Source organism: Dermacentor variabilis, chromosome 9 (genome assembly GCF_050947875.1).
Source record: "Dermacentor variabilis isolate Ectoservices chromosome 9, ASM5094787v1, whole genome shotgun sequence".
Lineage (NCBI taxonomy): Eukaryota > Metazoa > Arthropoda > Arachnida > Ixodida > Ixodidae > Dermacentor > Dermacentor variabilis.
The window spans coordinates 65,218,058-65,234,526 of NC_134576.1; the positions used below are offsets into that span (position 1 = coordinate 65,218,058).

The following is a 16,469-nucleotide window of genomic DNA, read 5'->3' on the forward strand; positions in this document are numbered from 1 at the left end:
GCGCCATTTGTCGCATAATAATGAAGGCCCCAGTGACATTATCGTTGATGGTGAACTCGTCTTTAATGATGAATTTGTTTCGAACCACCCGACTACGACAATGTGTGTTAATGATGTTTTTCTACTGACATTTCTGCAGACAGTTTGTCACCTTTCGCTCTGGAGCCTCCGTACACATCACCAATGCGTAATATGGAAGTGTCGCATGGAAGCATTGAAGCTCTTTTTCTTAAAATTAGCAATAAGAAATCTATCGGTCAAGACGGTATACCAAATGCGTTTCTGCATGGATATGCGGAATTGGTAGCTTACTATCTAGAGATCATATATATTGCCTCGCTAGCACAAAAAGGAGTCCCAGATGACTAGATAGTGGCAGAAGGGGTTCCGGTTCACAAGTCTGGTGAAAGGCAAAATATTGGAAATTATTGGCCAATTTTAATGACGTGTGTATGCTGCAATCTATACCTTTCTTGTGCAATCTATACCTTTCTTGAAGACAAGAAGGCTTTTTCTCCTACTAGGGCAGATTCCCACCGCACCTTTCAACTATTGCACAGTTGATAGAAACGATTAACGTTTCTGACCTTTCTTGAACAATAAAAAACAGGTCGATGCTATATTCAGATTTGTCTCAGGCTTTTCACCAATTTGTACATAGCGAAGTAATATGATAAATTGATAGAAATGAATATAAATTATGCAGTTAGGTGGATCCGCTTTTATCTTACCGGTCTGACAATACATTCAAATAAATGGTAACAAACCTAGTCAACTAAAAAACCTGAGGCGTTCTACAGGGATCCCCATTTTAGGACCACTACTCTTTCTAGTTTACATAAATGATACTGCTCATCACACAAGTAAGGACATAACCGTCCGTTTATTTGTGGTGAACTGTTTAATATATAGTGGTATCAATATCAATATGACCAGGCGTCCCTTAGTTAAGCCGTTCCCGCTGTTTAAGTAAGGATGGCAAAATAGAAAATGAAAATTAACGAATCAAAATCAGTCATTCTCACTGTTACGAACAGAAATAATCATGTTATTTAAGGTAATTGTGGATTGAATTCAACAATTCTAACTGAAGCTGGAACGGTAAAACACCCAGCTTTAACAGAAGAACTTCAGTTTGGCCTAGTTGGTGTTTACTGCATGTCATATAGAGGGCAAATAAAGGCGGGGACAGCGGAAGAGACCACCGCCCGTGTTTTTGTGTTCTCTTCCGCAATCCCCGTCTTATTTGTGGTCAAACGATATGCAAGTTCAACCACTTTGAAAGATTTAAGGTGGAAACAATAGGTAGTTACTGTTTGTGAAGCTCAAGAAATAGTTATCGTTCCTTCGCCCATATTAAAACAAGCAACCACAATCGTTCTACTCGCTTACTTAACTTGCGTTAGACCGATGTTAGAGTAGGCCAGTGTCATATGAGATCCGTTTCAATCAGGCTTAACAAATGGCAATGATAAGATACAGGGAAAATCCGCAAGGTTCATGCTTCGATTGCTTGATTTGCCTTTACTTGCTCAATACTATGTGTTGAAACGACGCCCTATCTTGCTTCCAGGCAGGCTAGAAACGTCACGTGAAGTAATCATTGCATGTTCACAATTCCAAATGAATATCTAGACATGTACGAGTATTCATTTTCTCCGCGAACGATTACAGAATTAAACAGTTTGCCCGTGTCTGTACCGCAATCGAGTACCATTGAACGCTCTGAGGAACGTGTTAAAAACTTTTTTTATGAAATGACATCAACGCGGGGTCGTACGAACGTTCTGGAATGCATCCGGTAGTCTTTCATACCGCTCGTGATATAACTGTCACCATGTTAATAACACGCATTTCTTTACTACACGCTAGCCTCACCCTCTCGAGTGAGGCTAGCGTAGCAGAGCTCTTTGAAGAATTATCAGAGATTGTTTGGGATATCATCGGCCGTAGTGAAACTGGAAGAATAGGTGAGGCTTATACGTCATCTTATGTCATCTGCTATAGAGGTCCTAATCCTAATCCTAATCAATAAGGACATAAGGACATGGCAGGCAACATTGACTAATTCTAGAGCATCAATGAGAGGGTAGCCTTAGTCGTAATTAAACTTAGCAAGAGGTATAGGTTAAAGGTAGTACAAGCCTACGCTCCAACATCCAGTCACGATGATGAGGAAGTGGATCAGTTTTATGAAGATGTTGAAATAGCGATGAGATAAGTGCAAACTCAGTATACTATAGTAATGAGCGACTTCAATGCAAAATTGGTGGAAAAGCAGGCTGGTTAACAAGAAATTGGCAACTACAGCGTCGATTCCAGGAACGCTTGAGGGGAGATGCTGGTAGAATTCCCAGAAAGGAATAAGCTTCGAATAATGAACACCTTCTTCAGGAAGCGTAGCAACAGACAGTGGACCTGGAAAAGCCCTATTGGTTATAAACAAGAAATGAAATTGACATCATACTTTCTGGTGATCCCAGCATCGTGCAGGATGTAGAAGTGATAGGCAGGGTAAAGTGCAGTGAATATGGGTTAGTGAGGGCTCAGATTCACCTCAGTTTGAAGAGAGCTAAATTGGTCAAGAAGAAACACGTCAACCTAGAGGCAGAAAAGGTAAAAGTAGACAAATTCAGGGTGGTACTTGCAAACAAAAATTGGAGGACGCTTAAGCTTCGCCTTCAAGAGTGGAACGCGACAGCGTTCCCATCGACCCGCCAAGGGGTGTAAGACAATGCGCTAGGGCGCAGGGATCACTTACGAGGCGCCCCGCATCGGACTTTGCGCCCACCTATCACACGGAGAGCGTCGAGCAACGCAGCGTTCGGTGCGGCAACGAAACGTGTGCCTGAGCAAACGGAACGAACCAAAGAACTCGGTGTCTCGGAGGGGGAAACGATCTACGCCAGCCAAACGTCGTGATCGGCACGGGCAGAGAGATAGATAGATAGTAATCTAAAGAAAGGAACGGCGCTTGATTCTGCAACCCGCGTGGGAGCACGGCGAAGCGTCGTCAGGGGAGAGGGAGTCGGGGCCGCGACGCGCCTGGCACCAGTCCGCGCACAGCCCCAATGCGCGCATGGCGCGCCACCTGTCGGGGCAGTGCCGTACATTGAGAGGAGGGCGTCTTCTGTGTTTGCCGCAAGATGGCTCTGCGTGTGCGGTAAGCGCAGAAGAAATGTAGCGGAAACGTACTTCGCTACTCGTGTAAATGCGACTTCTGTAAGTTACATGCTCATAATTACACCGCAGTATAACTTCCTACCGCACGTCTTTAAGGCAACACCGCGTTCACTAGAAGCGCGTTTGTACCGCTTTCTAGCATCGAAATCGTGGCTCAGTGGTAGCGTCTCCGTCTCACACTCCGGAGACCCTGGTTCGATTCCCACCCAGCCCATCTTGGAAGTTGCTTTTTATTTATGAAGTGCCTGCCGTGATTTATCGCTCACGGCCAACGCCGCGAACGCCGACGCCGACGCCGATGACACCGGCTTTTCTGCGACACGAGCTCCTTAACGCTATCGCGTTAATATGCAGCCTTAGAACAGAGAGACGATAATTACAGAGGTAATGAATAAAACCGTAACTAGGTTGGCTTCAGAGGCAGCAATTGAACTGGGAGGCAAGGCACCAAGGCAACCAGTAGGCAAGCTATCCCTTGTAATAATGGACCTAATAAAGAAACGACAAAATATTGAAGTGTCCAACTCAAGAGATAGGTTAGAATTCGCGGAACTGTCAAAACAGATCAACAAGGCGAAAATAAGGGATATTCGAAACCATGACGTGAGAAAGGGTGAATAAGTCGTAAAAAATGGACGCAGCCTGAAATCAGCGAGAAACTTTGCATAGGAGAAACCAAGATGCATGCACTGAAAGATAAGCAAGGCAATATCAGCAATATTGAAGGTACAGTAAGAGCAGCGGAAGATTTCGATACTGACCTGTACAGTACCCAATGAGTCAGAATACCTCAATTATAAACAGTAATGGACATAATACAAGAACTCCTATAAGTAGCGATGCGTTCAGAAGGGCCTTGCAGGACATGAAACGAGGAAGAGCGACGGGAAAAGATGGAATAACAGTCGATTTGATCAAAGATGGAGGAGACAGAATGCTTCAAAAGCTGGCGGCTCTTTATACGAAGTGTCTATCGACTGCAAGGGTCCCAGAAAACTTAAAGAATGCAAACATTGCACTAATCCACAAAAAGAGAGAGGTTAATGAATTGAAAAATTCTAGGCCGATTAGCTTACTCCCAGTATTATATAAGATATTTACCATAATAATCTGCAATGGAATGAGGGCCTCACTGGACTAGTCAGCCAAGTGAACAGGCGGGCTTCAGGAATAATGGATCACATTACAATGGATCAATGGATTCTACAATGGATCACATCCATGTCAATAAGCAGGTTATCAAGAAATCTGCAAAGTATAATTAGCCACTCTATATGGCTTTCATATATTACGGAAAGGCGTTTGATTCAGTAGAGATAACAATCATAGCACCATTACGTAATCAAGGAATACAGAATGCTTACCATCGAAAATATTTACAGAGTTTCTACAGCTACCTTAATTTTACACAAGCAGAAAGATACTTATAAAGAATGGGGTCAGACAGGTAGACAATCTCGCCAATGCTATTCACTGCGTGCTCAGAAGAAGTATTGAAGCTATTAAACTGGGAAGGCTTAGGAGTAAGGATCGACGTCGAATACCTCAGTAACCTTCGGTTTGCCAATGACATTGTTTTATTCAGCAACAATGCAGACGAATTATAACAAAAGTTTGAGGACCTTAACTAAGGGTATAAGTGGGGTTGAAGCTTAATATGCAGAAGACAAAGATAATGATAAATAGCCGGGCAAAGCAGCAGGAATTCAAGATCGCCAGTGGGACTCGAGTCTGTGCAGGAGTACGTTTACGTCAATTATTCACAGGGAACTCTCATCATGAGAAGGAAATTCACGGAAGAATAAAGTGTGTTGGATCGCATACGGCAGACATTGCCAGCTCCTGAGTGAAAGCTTACCATTATTATTGAAAAAGTAAAGTGAACAATCAGTGCATTTTACCAGTGCTGACATATAGGGCAGAGACTTGACGACAAAGAAGCTTGAGAAAGGACCGTGAAAAGAGTGACGGAGAGAGCGGTTCGGATCAGACAGCAAACGGGCATAGACAATATTCTGACATGAAGAGGAAAAAATCAAGCTGGTTAGGTCACGTACTGTGCCGGTAAGATAAATTAGGTACCCATTAGGAATGCGTACCAAGAAAAAGAAAACGCAAACTGAGGAATACAGAACACTAGGTGGGGCGATAAAATGAGGAAATTCGCGGGCGCTAGTTGGAATCGTTTGGCGCAGTATAGCGGTAATTGGAGATCGCAGGGAGAGGTCTTCGTCCTTCAGTAGACATAAAGCAGGCTGATTATTATTATTATTATTATTATTATTATTATTATTATTATTATTATTATTATTATTATTATTATTATTATTATTATTATTATTATTATTATTATTATTGCATAGACTTGTGGCGCAGTTAGTTTTCACCTTGCGTGAATCGAACAGGACCAAGTTTTCAGCGCGTTTTAGAGCACCCTTAAATTTTTTTGGTACACGCACTCGTAAATGACGCTGCGTGAGATTGCCAGAAGTGATAACACGGGAGTGTGCTGCTTAAGCTGGTATAACCCCGGGGAAAGGCATGCAGCGTAGGAGCTTCAACAAAATCAACAACGTCCACCTGAATTTTTCTATCCTTTGAATGACTGAAAACACGCTTTGCACCGACACATTTGTGTTGAGCGCGCGCAGAAGGCATTCTGTTCATGATGCGAAAGGCGTATTTCACCTCATGTCTGGAAAAGCGAATCGCCTTTCTTATTGTCAGACATTAACAACACACTTTTTCGCCGATACCGCTCGGTGAAGCTTCGCACAAAAACTATTGCTGTTATACCATGGTGCCACGACAGGGGAACAAAAGAACAAACAAAAAACGAAAGCCCCATGGGAGCATTTCTGTAGATAAAGAAAAATGCATTTCCAAGAAGCTTTGCGTTTCTATACTCGAATTGCTTGTTGCATAGGGGGAAGCTTAGCTGAAGGATTGTAAAGAGAACTTCAATTGAATGTGTGTTACTAATGAAAGGAATTCCACACTTAAACAACGCGCTGTTGAGCACTAGAAGCAAAGACAAACGCTGGGCCGATCCATGCAGCCGGCGTAACGTGCAATATCTAGCGTTCAAAATACGCGCCCCCAAAACAAACCGGTAATGGGGTTCAGTTATTAACATGAGCCGCTTGAGGCGAAGCGGTCAGTTGGTTAGCAAGGCACTGCGAGTGTGTAAACTCTTCAATTCGTTTCACTACGGCACCACGTGACAAAATCTACACAGTTTTATTTTAGCTTGTTCAGCTTAAAAGCGGGCTTACCGTAAAAGCGGGACCGTAATGCGCATGCGCAGAACGCTAGACGACCCGTAGCTTTTAGCGTATGCATTATTTCTGAGGATTAACTTTATCGTCTGTAACGTTCAAAATACGCGCCCCCCAAACAAACCGGTAATGGGGTTCAGTTATTAACATGAGCCGCTTGAGGCGAAGCGGTCAGTTGGTTAGCAAGGCACTGCGAGTGTGTAAACTCCAATTCGTTTCACTACGGCACCACGTGACAAAATCTACACAGTTTTATTTTAGCTTGTTCAGCTTAAAAGCGGGCTTACCGTAAAAGCGGGACCGTAATGCGCATGCGCAGAACGCTAGACGACCCGTAGCTTTTAGCGTATGCATTATTTCTGAGGATTAACTTAGGTAAAGGATTAACTTAGGTAAAGGATTAACTTAGGTAAAGGATTAACTTAGGTGAGGATTAGTTTAGGTAAAACGTGACAGCGCTCCCGGCCGGCCGCTCCGAACACAATTTCGCGTAGCTTTTGTGTAATTCACTTGATTTGCCACAAGTGACTGCGCAAAGGCATTTCGCTTAGTATCTCACGTCTTCCTCAATAGAGTGTTATGAGTAAATTGGTGGATTTCTTTACGCCGCTTCAATTTTCGAGCTCGTTGAGAAATAACGAGAAAAACTTCCGGGATGATAGCGCCACGTATCGACTAAGTGGGGAGATAGGCGAGTTGGCGTATGGCTGCTGAGACGGAGCTTTTAGAGGCCATGGTCAACATTTTGTACTGCTTGTACGGATTTAGCCGCGGATCACACTACTGAGGCTTCAAACAGCTCACCCTGTCCCATATATTGACATTGAATGGTGGGACTGTGCAAGTATATACAGATGGTTCGGCCCCACCATCTGCCACGACGGCCGAATTTGTCAACCCACAACTTGAAATCACTCGGCGATTTCAATTAGGCCACGTGGTCGCGTGATCACTTTTCAATGGGTGCCTAGTCATTGTGGTGTGATTGCCAATGAACTCGCTTACAGTGAGTCAAGATCGGCCTTCACTTCATCCTACGAAGTACGGATTGCCTACTCGCAACCTGACACCAACTCTGAGATCAATGCACTCATGCAGGACCTTATAAAGGCATACAGAGCCCACGATGACAGTCTTCGCAGACGCCTATATATTGTTACGTGTAGCTGTAGCCCAATGCTATATACATTTTTCAGAGGAAGCTAAAGGAAGGCCACATGGGCGACGCTTTATCAAGCGGGTCCACGTCGTCTTCCTCCTCTTCAGTGCAGACACACTGTGGTGGCTGTTTCGTAGCATCACCCCCGGCAGTAGAAGCACCGTCCCGGTGCTGAATCTACACATCTGCGGTGAAAGGTGTATGGTATGGCTTTAGTCTCGCCTCGTGAATGATGTCACTTGCAGCCGACAATGACGCTGAGGGGTCGGTGGGGACGACTTCACACGTGACATCGGTCACTTGTCGCTCCACACGGTATGGGCCAGTGTAGCGTGACAGCAGCTTTTCAGAAAGGCCCACACGTCGAATGGGTGACCAGAGAAGCACCAGAGTACCCGGAGTAAAGTGCACGTCGCGATGGTGGCAATCATAGAGGTGTCTCTGATGCTCCTGTGAGGCCTCGATACCGGTGCGGGCGAGCTGGCGCGCGTGGTCGGCGTGTGCGATCGCGACGCGGGCGTATTCAGGCTGAACGTGTGGCCGAGGGCAACAAAGTGTCTAAGGGCCACGCGGGTTCTCGGCCATATAGGAGGTAGAATGGGGAATAGCCGGCGGTGTCGTGACGCGATGAATTATACGCGAAGGTCACATATTGTAAGTGAAGATCCTAGTCGTGGTGGTCGGTCAGAACGCACTGCGAAAGCATGTCGGTGATGGTCCGGTTGAGGCGCTCCGTGAGGCCGTTGGTCTGTGGATGGTAGGACGTGCTGAACTTGTGCTTTGTCGAGCAGGAGTGGAGGACGTCCTCGACGACTGCCGGCAGAAAGCTGCGGCCACGGTCAGTGAGTAATTGGCGCGGAGCACCGTGCACTAAATTGATGTCATAGAGCAGAAAGTCAGCAACGTCAGTAGCACAACTTGTCGGAAGGGCTCTGGTGATTGCGTACCACGTAGCATAATCAACAGCGACGGCGACCCGTTTATTTCAAGAGCCCGAGAGAGCAAACGGTCCAAGAAGGTCTAGACCAAGACAGAAAAAGGGTTCGTGTGGGATGTCGATCGGCTGGAGACATCCAGCTGGTGGTGTGGAGGGTTTCTTCCGGCGCTGACAGGGCTCACAAGCGGCAACGTAGTGCCGCACGGAGCGGGCAAGACCCGGCCAAAAGAATCGACGTCGTACACGGTCGTATGTGCGCGAGACGCCCCAAGTGTCCAGCCAAGGGAGCGTCGTGAAGTAGTTGGAGGACAGTCGAACGCAGGTGATGTGGAATTACGAGCAGAAGGTCAAGGCCGTGCGGATCGAGATTGCGGCGGTGTAATGTCCCCTCCTTAAGGAGAAACATCCGGAGAGAGGCGTCACCAGGCGTTGACTCCAGATGGTCGATGAGGGCTCGTAATGAGGGATCGCGGCGTTGCTCGTTGCCGGTTTCAAGCAACTGGGACACAAAGAAAACGCAAGCGATGGCGTCCGATTCAGCCGGTTCATCGACGGGGTAGCGGGACAAACAATCGGCATCCTTGTGCAAGCGTCCCGTCTTATACACCACGGAGAAGGTATATTCTTGCAGGCGTAATGCCCAGCGCGCGACTCATCCAGTGGGGTCCTTAAGCGATCCCGTGGGGTCCTTAAGCGAGGATAGCCAGCAGAGCGTGCGGTGATCACTGATGACACAGAAGGGGCGTCTGTACAAGTATGGACGAAACTTCGCAACAGACCACACAAGATCGAGGCACTCGCGCTCTGTGATTGAATAATTGCGCTCGGCGGGTGATAGAAGTCGGCAGGCATAGGCTATAACACGATCATGTCCACGCTGGCGTTGTGCTAACACTGCTCCTATGCCGTGACCACTGGCATCAGTTCGAACTTCCGTTGAGGCAGACGGGTCAAAGTGGGCCAAAATTGGAGGAGCGGTAAGGAGAGTAGTGAGCTGCGAAAAAGATGCGGCATGGCCAGGTCCCCAAGAAAACGGGGCGTCTTTCTTCAAGAGGCCGGTAAGGGGCGCGTGATGGTCGCAAAATCCTTCACAAAACGTCGTAAATAAGAGCACAGCCCTATGAAACTGCGAAAGTCCTTGGTAGACTTCGGAACAGGAAAGTTCGTAACGGCGCGAATTTTGTCCGGATCAGGTCTCACGCCCCGGGCGTCCACGAGGTGTCCAAGGACGGTGATTTGGCGGCTAGCGAAATGACATTTTGACGAGTTCAGCTGGAGACCGGCGCGGCGGAACACGTCAAGAAACGCTGAAAGACGGTCTAGATGCGTGTCAAAAGTGGGCGAATAAACGATGACGTCGTCCAGATAGCACAAACAGGGGGACCACTTAAACCCCTGAAGCAAACAGTCCATTCGTTCGAAGGTGGCGGGCGCGTTACAGAGACCAAAAGACATCACCTTGAACTGATAAAGGCCGTCAGGGGTAACAAATGCAGTCTTCTCTCGGTCCATGTCGTCGACGGATATCTGCCAGTAGCCGGACAGTAAGTAGATAGAACAAAAATAGGTGGCACCGTACAGGCAGTCTAGAGCGTCATCAATACGTGGCAAAGGGTACACGTGCTTTTTTTGTGATTTTGTTGAGGTGGCGATAACCTACACAAAAACGCCACGTTCCATATTTTTGGCAAGTACGACGGGAGAAGCCCAGGAACTACAGGAAGGCTCGATAATGTCCTTTACAAGCATCTTTTTGACTTCCTGTTGGATAACAGCTCGTTCGGACACAAAAACACGATATGGACGTCGGTGAATAGGGTTGGCATCGCCAGTGTTTATGCGATGGGTCACGACGGACGTTTGACCTAAGGGTCGTTTGTCAAAGTCAAAAATGTCGCGATAGCTTTCAAGAACGCAGCAAACAGCTTCAGCTTGAGCAGGTGTAAGGCCAGAGGAAACCATCTTCTCAATGTCGAGGTCAGTACCGTGCGATGACGTCACGGTATGGGCTGAGCTGTGAGGATCTTCCCCTGTGAATGGCTCGATCTCGTCATCCTGCAAAGCGTAAATTACAGCCAATGAAATCCCCTGAGGCAGAACATGCGCGGTTAGCGCGAAATTGACAAGGGGGACGCAGGTGCGGTTGCCAGTAATTGTCAGCACAGTCTGCGGCAGGGTAACACCACGTGTTACCGTGCCGTGTAACTGCCGGAATTGGTGCGACCACATAATTACTGTCAGGTAGAGCTGGTGAGGACAACAAGCCGACGTGTGTAACAGGGTGAGGCAGTAGGCAAATAAAATCCATGCAGCTCAAAGGCTCGGAGGCGGGTCCGCAGGGTTGGCAAGAAGAGGCAATTCAAGCCGAAGGGAGCCAGCCGAACAGTCAATAAGGGCAGAATGATTGGCAAGGAAATCCAGACCGAGAATGAGTTCGTGAGGGCAATGCTCGATGACGGTGATGAGAACGACGGTGTGTCTCTCAGCAATGGTGAGTCGGGCAGAGCACATGCCAACAATAGCGGCAGTCCCTCCGTCGGCGACTTGTAAAATTCGGTTCGGGGCGGGCGTCAGAACTTTCTTGAGCTGACGGCGAAGAGCAGCACTCATAATGGACACATGCGCCCCGGTGTCAATCAACGCGCACACAGGAACATTGTCGACGAGAACGTCCAAAATATGCTTGTTCGTGGATAATGTGAAGCGTGGATTTCGTGCCAATGTCGCCATTGCAGCTTCACTTCCAGACGCTGCACTATCTAGTTTTCCGGTCGGGGGTGCTGCAAGTAGGTCGGAGAAGGAGCACGGCATGACGGGAACGAACGAGATTGACGACGGGACGGAGAAGGTGAGCGGGAGTAGCGGGGCCGTGTCAAAGGTGTCGCACGGTCAGATGATGCAGCGGGTATAGAAAGGGCGAAGAAAAGGATGCGATATTATATATATATATATATATATATAGCCGAGAAAAAGCTTCCTTGTATTATATTTGGAGGTCGGTCCATCGACCAGTGTGCTTACGCGTCGGCGCACCTGTGGCCATGGCTGTGATGCCCGCGAAGAGAGTCACAAAATTAAACGAATAAGACTGATATCGGGGATATTTCTCGTATATCTTATCTTCTTTGTCGATCATCTTTACAATTCCGTGCTTAATACTATTCTCGCTTTATGAAGATATAGTGGTCGTGATGACTTAAATTAAGTCAAATTTTCACGTGCCAAAACTACGATCTCGAAAAGTACAAATACAATGAGCGCCTGGCTTTTAATGCGCTAACGAGTCGCGCTACTAATGCCGAGGATACGAGTTCGAATAGCGGCCGCAGCGGCAGTATTTTGATGGGGGTTGGAAAACGCACAAATGCAAAAAAAGCATCTCGCATTTACATTTATTGTAGTAGGTGGCGTTTGAGTTGGGGCCGAGCTAAAGCTTCCTCGTATTATATTTGGAGGTCGGTAAATTGACCAGTGTACTTACCCGTCTGGACTCCTGTGGCCATGGCTGTGATGACCGCGAAGAGAAGCACAAATAAAATTAAACGAATAAGACTGATATCGGGGATATTTCTCGTATATCTTATTTTCTTTGTCGATCATCTTGATAATTCCGTGGTTGATACTGTTCTCGCTTTATGGAGATATAGTGGTCGTGAAAATTTGACTTAAATTAAGTCAAATTTTCACGTGCCAAAACTACGATCTCATGAGGCAATGAAAGCCAGGCGCTCGTTGTATTTGTACTTTTCGTGTCTGCTGATCCGCGGCTATATGTATATCTATATAGCCGCGGATCAGCAGACACGAAAAGTACAAATACAATGAGCGCCTGGCTTTTAATGCGCTAAGGAGTCGCGCTACTAATGCCGAGGATACGAGTTCGAATAGCGGCCGCAGCGGCAGTATTTTGATGGGGGTTGGAAAACGCACAAATGCAAAAAAAGCATCTCGCGTTTTACATTTATTGTAGGTGGCGTTTGAGTTGGGGCCGAGCTAAAGCTTCCTCGTATTATATTTGGAGGTCGGTAAATTGACCAGTGTACTTACCCGTCTGGACTCCTGTGGCCATGGCTGTGATGACCGCGAAGAGAAGCACAAATAAAATTAAACGAATAAGACTGATATCGGGGATATTTCTCGTATATCTTATTTTCTTTGTCGATCATCTTGATAATTCCGTGGTTGATACTGTTCTCGCTTTATGGAGATATAGTGGTCGTGAAAATTTGACTTAAATTAAGTCAAATTTTCACGTGCCAAAACTACGATCTCATGAGGCAATGAAAGCCAGGCGCTCGTTGTATTTGTACTTTTCGTGTCTGCTGATCCGCGGCTATATGTATATCTATATAGCCGCGGATCAGCAGACACGAAAAGTACAAATACAATGAGCGCCTGGCTTTTAATGCGCTAAGGAGTCGCGCTACTAATGCCGAGGATACGAGTTCGAATAGCGGCCGCAGCGGCAGTATTTTGATGGGGGTTGGAAAACGCACAAATGCAAAAAAAGCATCTCGCGTTTTACATTTATTGTAGGTGGCGTTTGAGTTGGGGCCGAGCTAAAGCTTCCTCGTATTATATTTGGAGGTCGGTAAATTGACCAGTGTACTTACCCGTCTGGACTCCTGTGGCCATGGCTGTGATGACCGCGAAGAGAAGCACAAATAAAATTAAACGAATAAGACTGATATCGGGGATATTTCTCGTATATCTTATTTTCTTTGTCGATCATCTTTATAATTCCGTGCTTAATACTATTCTCGCTTTATGAAGATATAGTGGTCGTGATGACTTAAATTAAGTCAAATTTTCACGTGCCAAAACTACGATCTCATGAGGCAATGAAAGCCAGGCGCTCGTTGTATTTGAACTTTTCGTGTCTGCTGATCCGCGGCTATATAGCCGCGGATCAGCAGACACGAAAAGTACAAATACAATGAGCGCCTGGCTTTAAATGCGCTAAGGAGTCGCGCTACTAATGCCGAGGATACGAGTTCGAATAGCGGCCGCAGCGGCAGTATTTTGATGGGGGTTGGAAAACGCACAAATGCAAAAAAAGCATCTCGCATTTACATTTATTGTAGTAGGTGGCGTTTGAGTTGGGGCCGAGCTAAAGCTTCCTCGTATTATATTTGGAGGTCGGTAAATTGACCAGTGTACTTACCCGTCTGGACTCCTGTGGCCATGGCTGTGATGACCGCGAAGAGAAGCACAAATAAAATTAAACGAATAAGACTGATATCGGGGATATTTCTCGTATATCTTATTTTCTTTGTCGATCATCTTGATAATTCCGTGGTTGATACTGTTCTCGCTTTATGGAGATATAGTGGTCGTGAAAATTTGACTTAAATTAAGTCAAATTTTCACGTGCCAAAACTACGATCTCATGAGGCAATGAAAGCCAGGCGCTCGTTGTATTTGTACTTTTCGTGTCTGCTGATCCGCGGCTATATGTATATCTATATAGCCGCGGATCAGCAGACACGAAAAGTACAAATACAATGAGCACCTGGCTTTTAATGCGCTAACGAGTCGCGCTACTAATGCCGAGGATACGAGTTCGAATAGCGGCCGCAGCGGCAGTATTTTGATGGGGGTTGGAAAACGCACAAATGCAAAAAAAGCATCTCGCGTTTTACATTTATTGTAGTAGGTGGCGTTTGAGTTGGGGCCGAGCTAAAGCTTCCTCGTATTATATTTGGAGGTCGGTAAATTGACCAGTGTGCTTACCCGTCTGGGCTCCTGTGGCCACGGCTGTGATGACAGCGAAGAGAAGCACAAATAAAATTAAACGAATAAGACAGATATCGGTGATATTTCTCATATATCTTATTTTCTGTGCCGATCATCTTGATAATTCCGTGGTTGATACTGTTCTCGCTTTATGGAGATATAGTGGTCGTGATGACTTAAATTAAGCAATGATTTTTCACGTGCCAAAACTACGATCTTATGAGGCACGCCGTAGTTGGGGACTTCAGAAAATTCCACCTACTGGGTACCTTAACATGCACCTCATCTAAGTACACGGGTGTTCTCGCTTTTCTCCATAGCCCTAATTTGGTCCCGCTACGTCGTGTTTAGCAGCCCGACACCACAGCCACAAAGCATCCACGGTGGCTGATCGTGATGCCTCGTTCACCCGTTAGTCCTAGGGCTTACGTATACCTCTCATTATAGAGAAAAGCCTTTCATGTCATGTAAGAACGTAAGAAGAGGTAAATTAGTCCGTAAGATTTCCGCCTTGTCTGGAGCGTTCAGACAATATTTGATTAGATGAACCGCATTCCGCTGTATCACCTCGAGTGCGCCAACGTTCGTTTTTGTGTGAGGGCACCAAATAATGCTCGCGTATGGAAGAATTAAGCTAGAAGTTCAGTTTTGCTGTAGCATGCTTTAGTTTATGCCTTAGTAATACAAAGTTTACGAAACAGTGAGAAACAAATATTAAATATATGCCAGGTTAAACTTTGTTTCTGGTTAGTGACACCTTGATCAATCATATTCGTCAATCTGAGTTCAACAGATGGAAACCTGTACTAAAGTCATTGGTGGCAATGATTTTAGTGAACTTAATACAATCATCCTCATGAATAGGAAGCTAAAGTATTATAAGGGTCCGAGAACTGCCCCCTGAAGGCCAACGCCTTGAACTACCCTATGAAACGGGTAATGGGTCAGACACACAAAGCTGTCATAACAACGGTTTGTTAAATATGCTGTAACTCAATTAACTAGGAAAGGGGAAGGACTTCTGAATCAGCTTAGTATGTGAAACAGGATCGAAACCTTCACTAAAATCCAAGGCGTATAAATCAACCTACCCTGCTTTATCTAGAATACTCGTAAAATACTGAACAATTGTCAGCAACTGTGGCACATCGGGAAACCCTACCCTAAAACTATGTTGCAGAAGGTAAAGTATGTGTTCGTTTTCTAAACGCTGTTATAAATTTTGTGTCTTCGTGCACAAGCATACAAACAAAGAGAAATTTGCAGATGGGACACTCGACTAAGCTACTTACCAGTCCTTGCGGCAGCTGAGGAGAGAATGCGAAGACGGGAAAATAAAATTGAATGAAATATTAGTGGTCATTCTCGCATATCTTATTTGCAAGTCAAATATCTAGCATTCTGTGCCTCTTCATACCGTTCTAGCCCTCTCAGAGATGGCTATAACCAGCGTAGAATGGTTTGACACTGAAATCACTTATGACAGAACGAAATGTGTAGTATATCTTCAAATTTAACTTAGAGAGTCGCTGAATTGTTAGCTCTTGGTGTCTTCAGTTAACAACGTCCAGTTCACAGATTTCTCTTCAACTTATTTGCTTAAAGGCTCATCAATTTACAATGACCATAAATAAAAACTGTCAGTTCATGCAAAACACTGCTAAAGTACAGTTTTTGTTTTCTTATTTGCAACACTTTTTTAGATTATTGAATTTTATTGGGTTACGTCTGATGTCTGTTTCAGCGTACATCTTTCGCAAGCAAAACTAGTGCCATTTGTTCAATAAGAACAATTTAACAGGCGGCTCCGCGAAGTGTTGTGCTTCGCCGTCAAAGCCACCTATGGCATAGATGAGTGGCTCAATGGGAAGCTCCGAGTACCGTGCGCATCTTTATTCCGAAGAGCTGATGCCAGTTGGAGTTTTGCGCACCCTCCCTATTGGATGCGCAGTCATTGCGACATATGAACGGTTTAGCAGTTCCATCCAGCGAATCATCTGTCAGTGGCCCAACGCAACGTCACACCCGGGTGGGGATCGCACTGGCAGCACCTCTTCGTTGTTCTAAGAAGTTATTCAGAGGAACATGATTTACTACACCAATGCAATAGGTTTGCATGGCATTTTTGAAATTAGTACTTCATTTTGTCTTTTAAATGAAGATTGCTTCGGTAGAC

The 16,469-nt window shown here is 45.8% G+C and overlaps 1 protein-coding gene across 1 annotated transcript in view; it reads right to left on the bottom strand.

Annotated features, from left to right (window-relative positions):
- LOC142592762 (uncharacterized) overlaps positions 1-14,312 on the bottom strand; it is a 50,274-nt gene extending 35,962 nt beyond the window's left edge. Inside the window, exons 1-2 of the mRNA XM_075704422.1 lie at positions 14,291-14,312; positions 13,171-13,194 (exon numbers count right to left, since the gene is read on the bottom strand). The gene's annotated coding sequence lies outside the window, so the exon portion shown is untranslated. The remainder of the gene's footprint in view (positions 1-13,170; positions 13,195-14,290) is intronic.
- Positions 14,313-16,469: the final 2,157 nt, after the last annotated feature.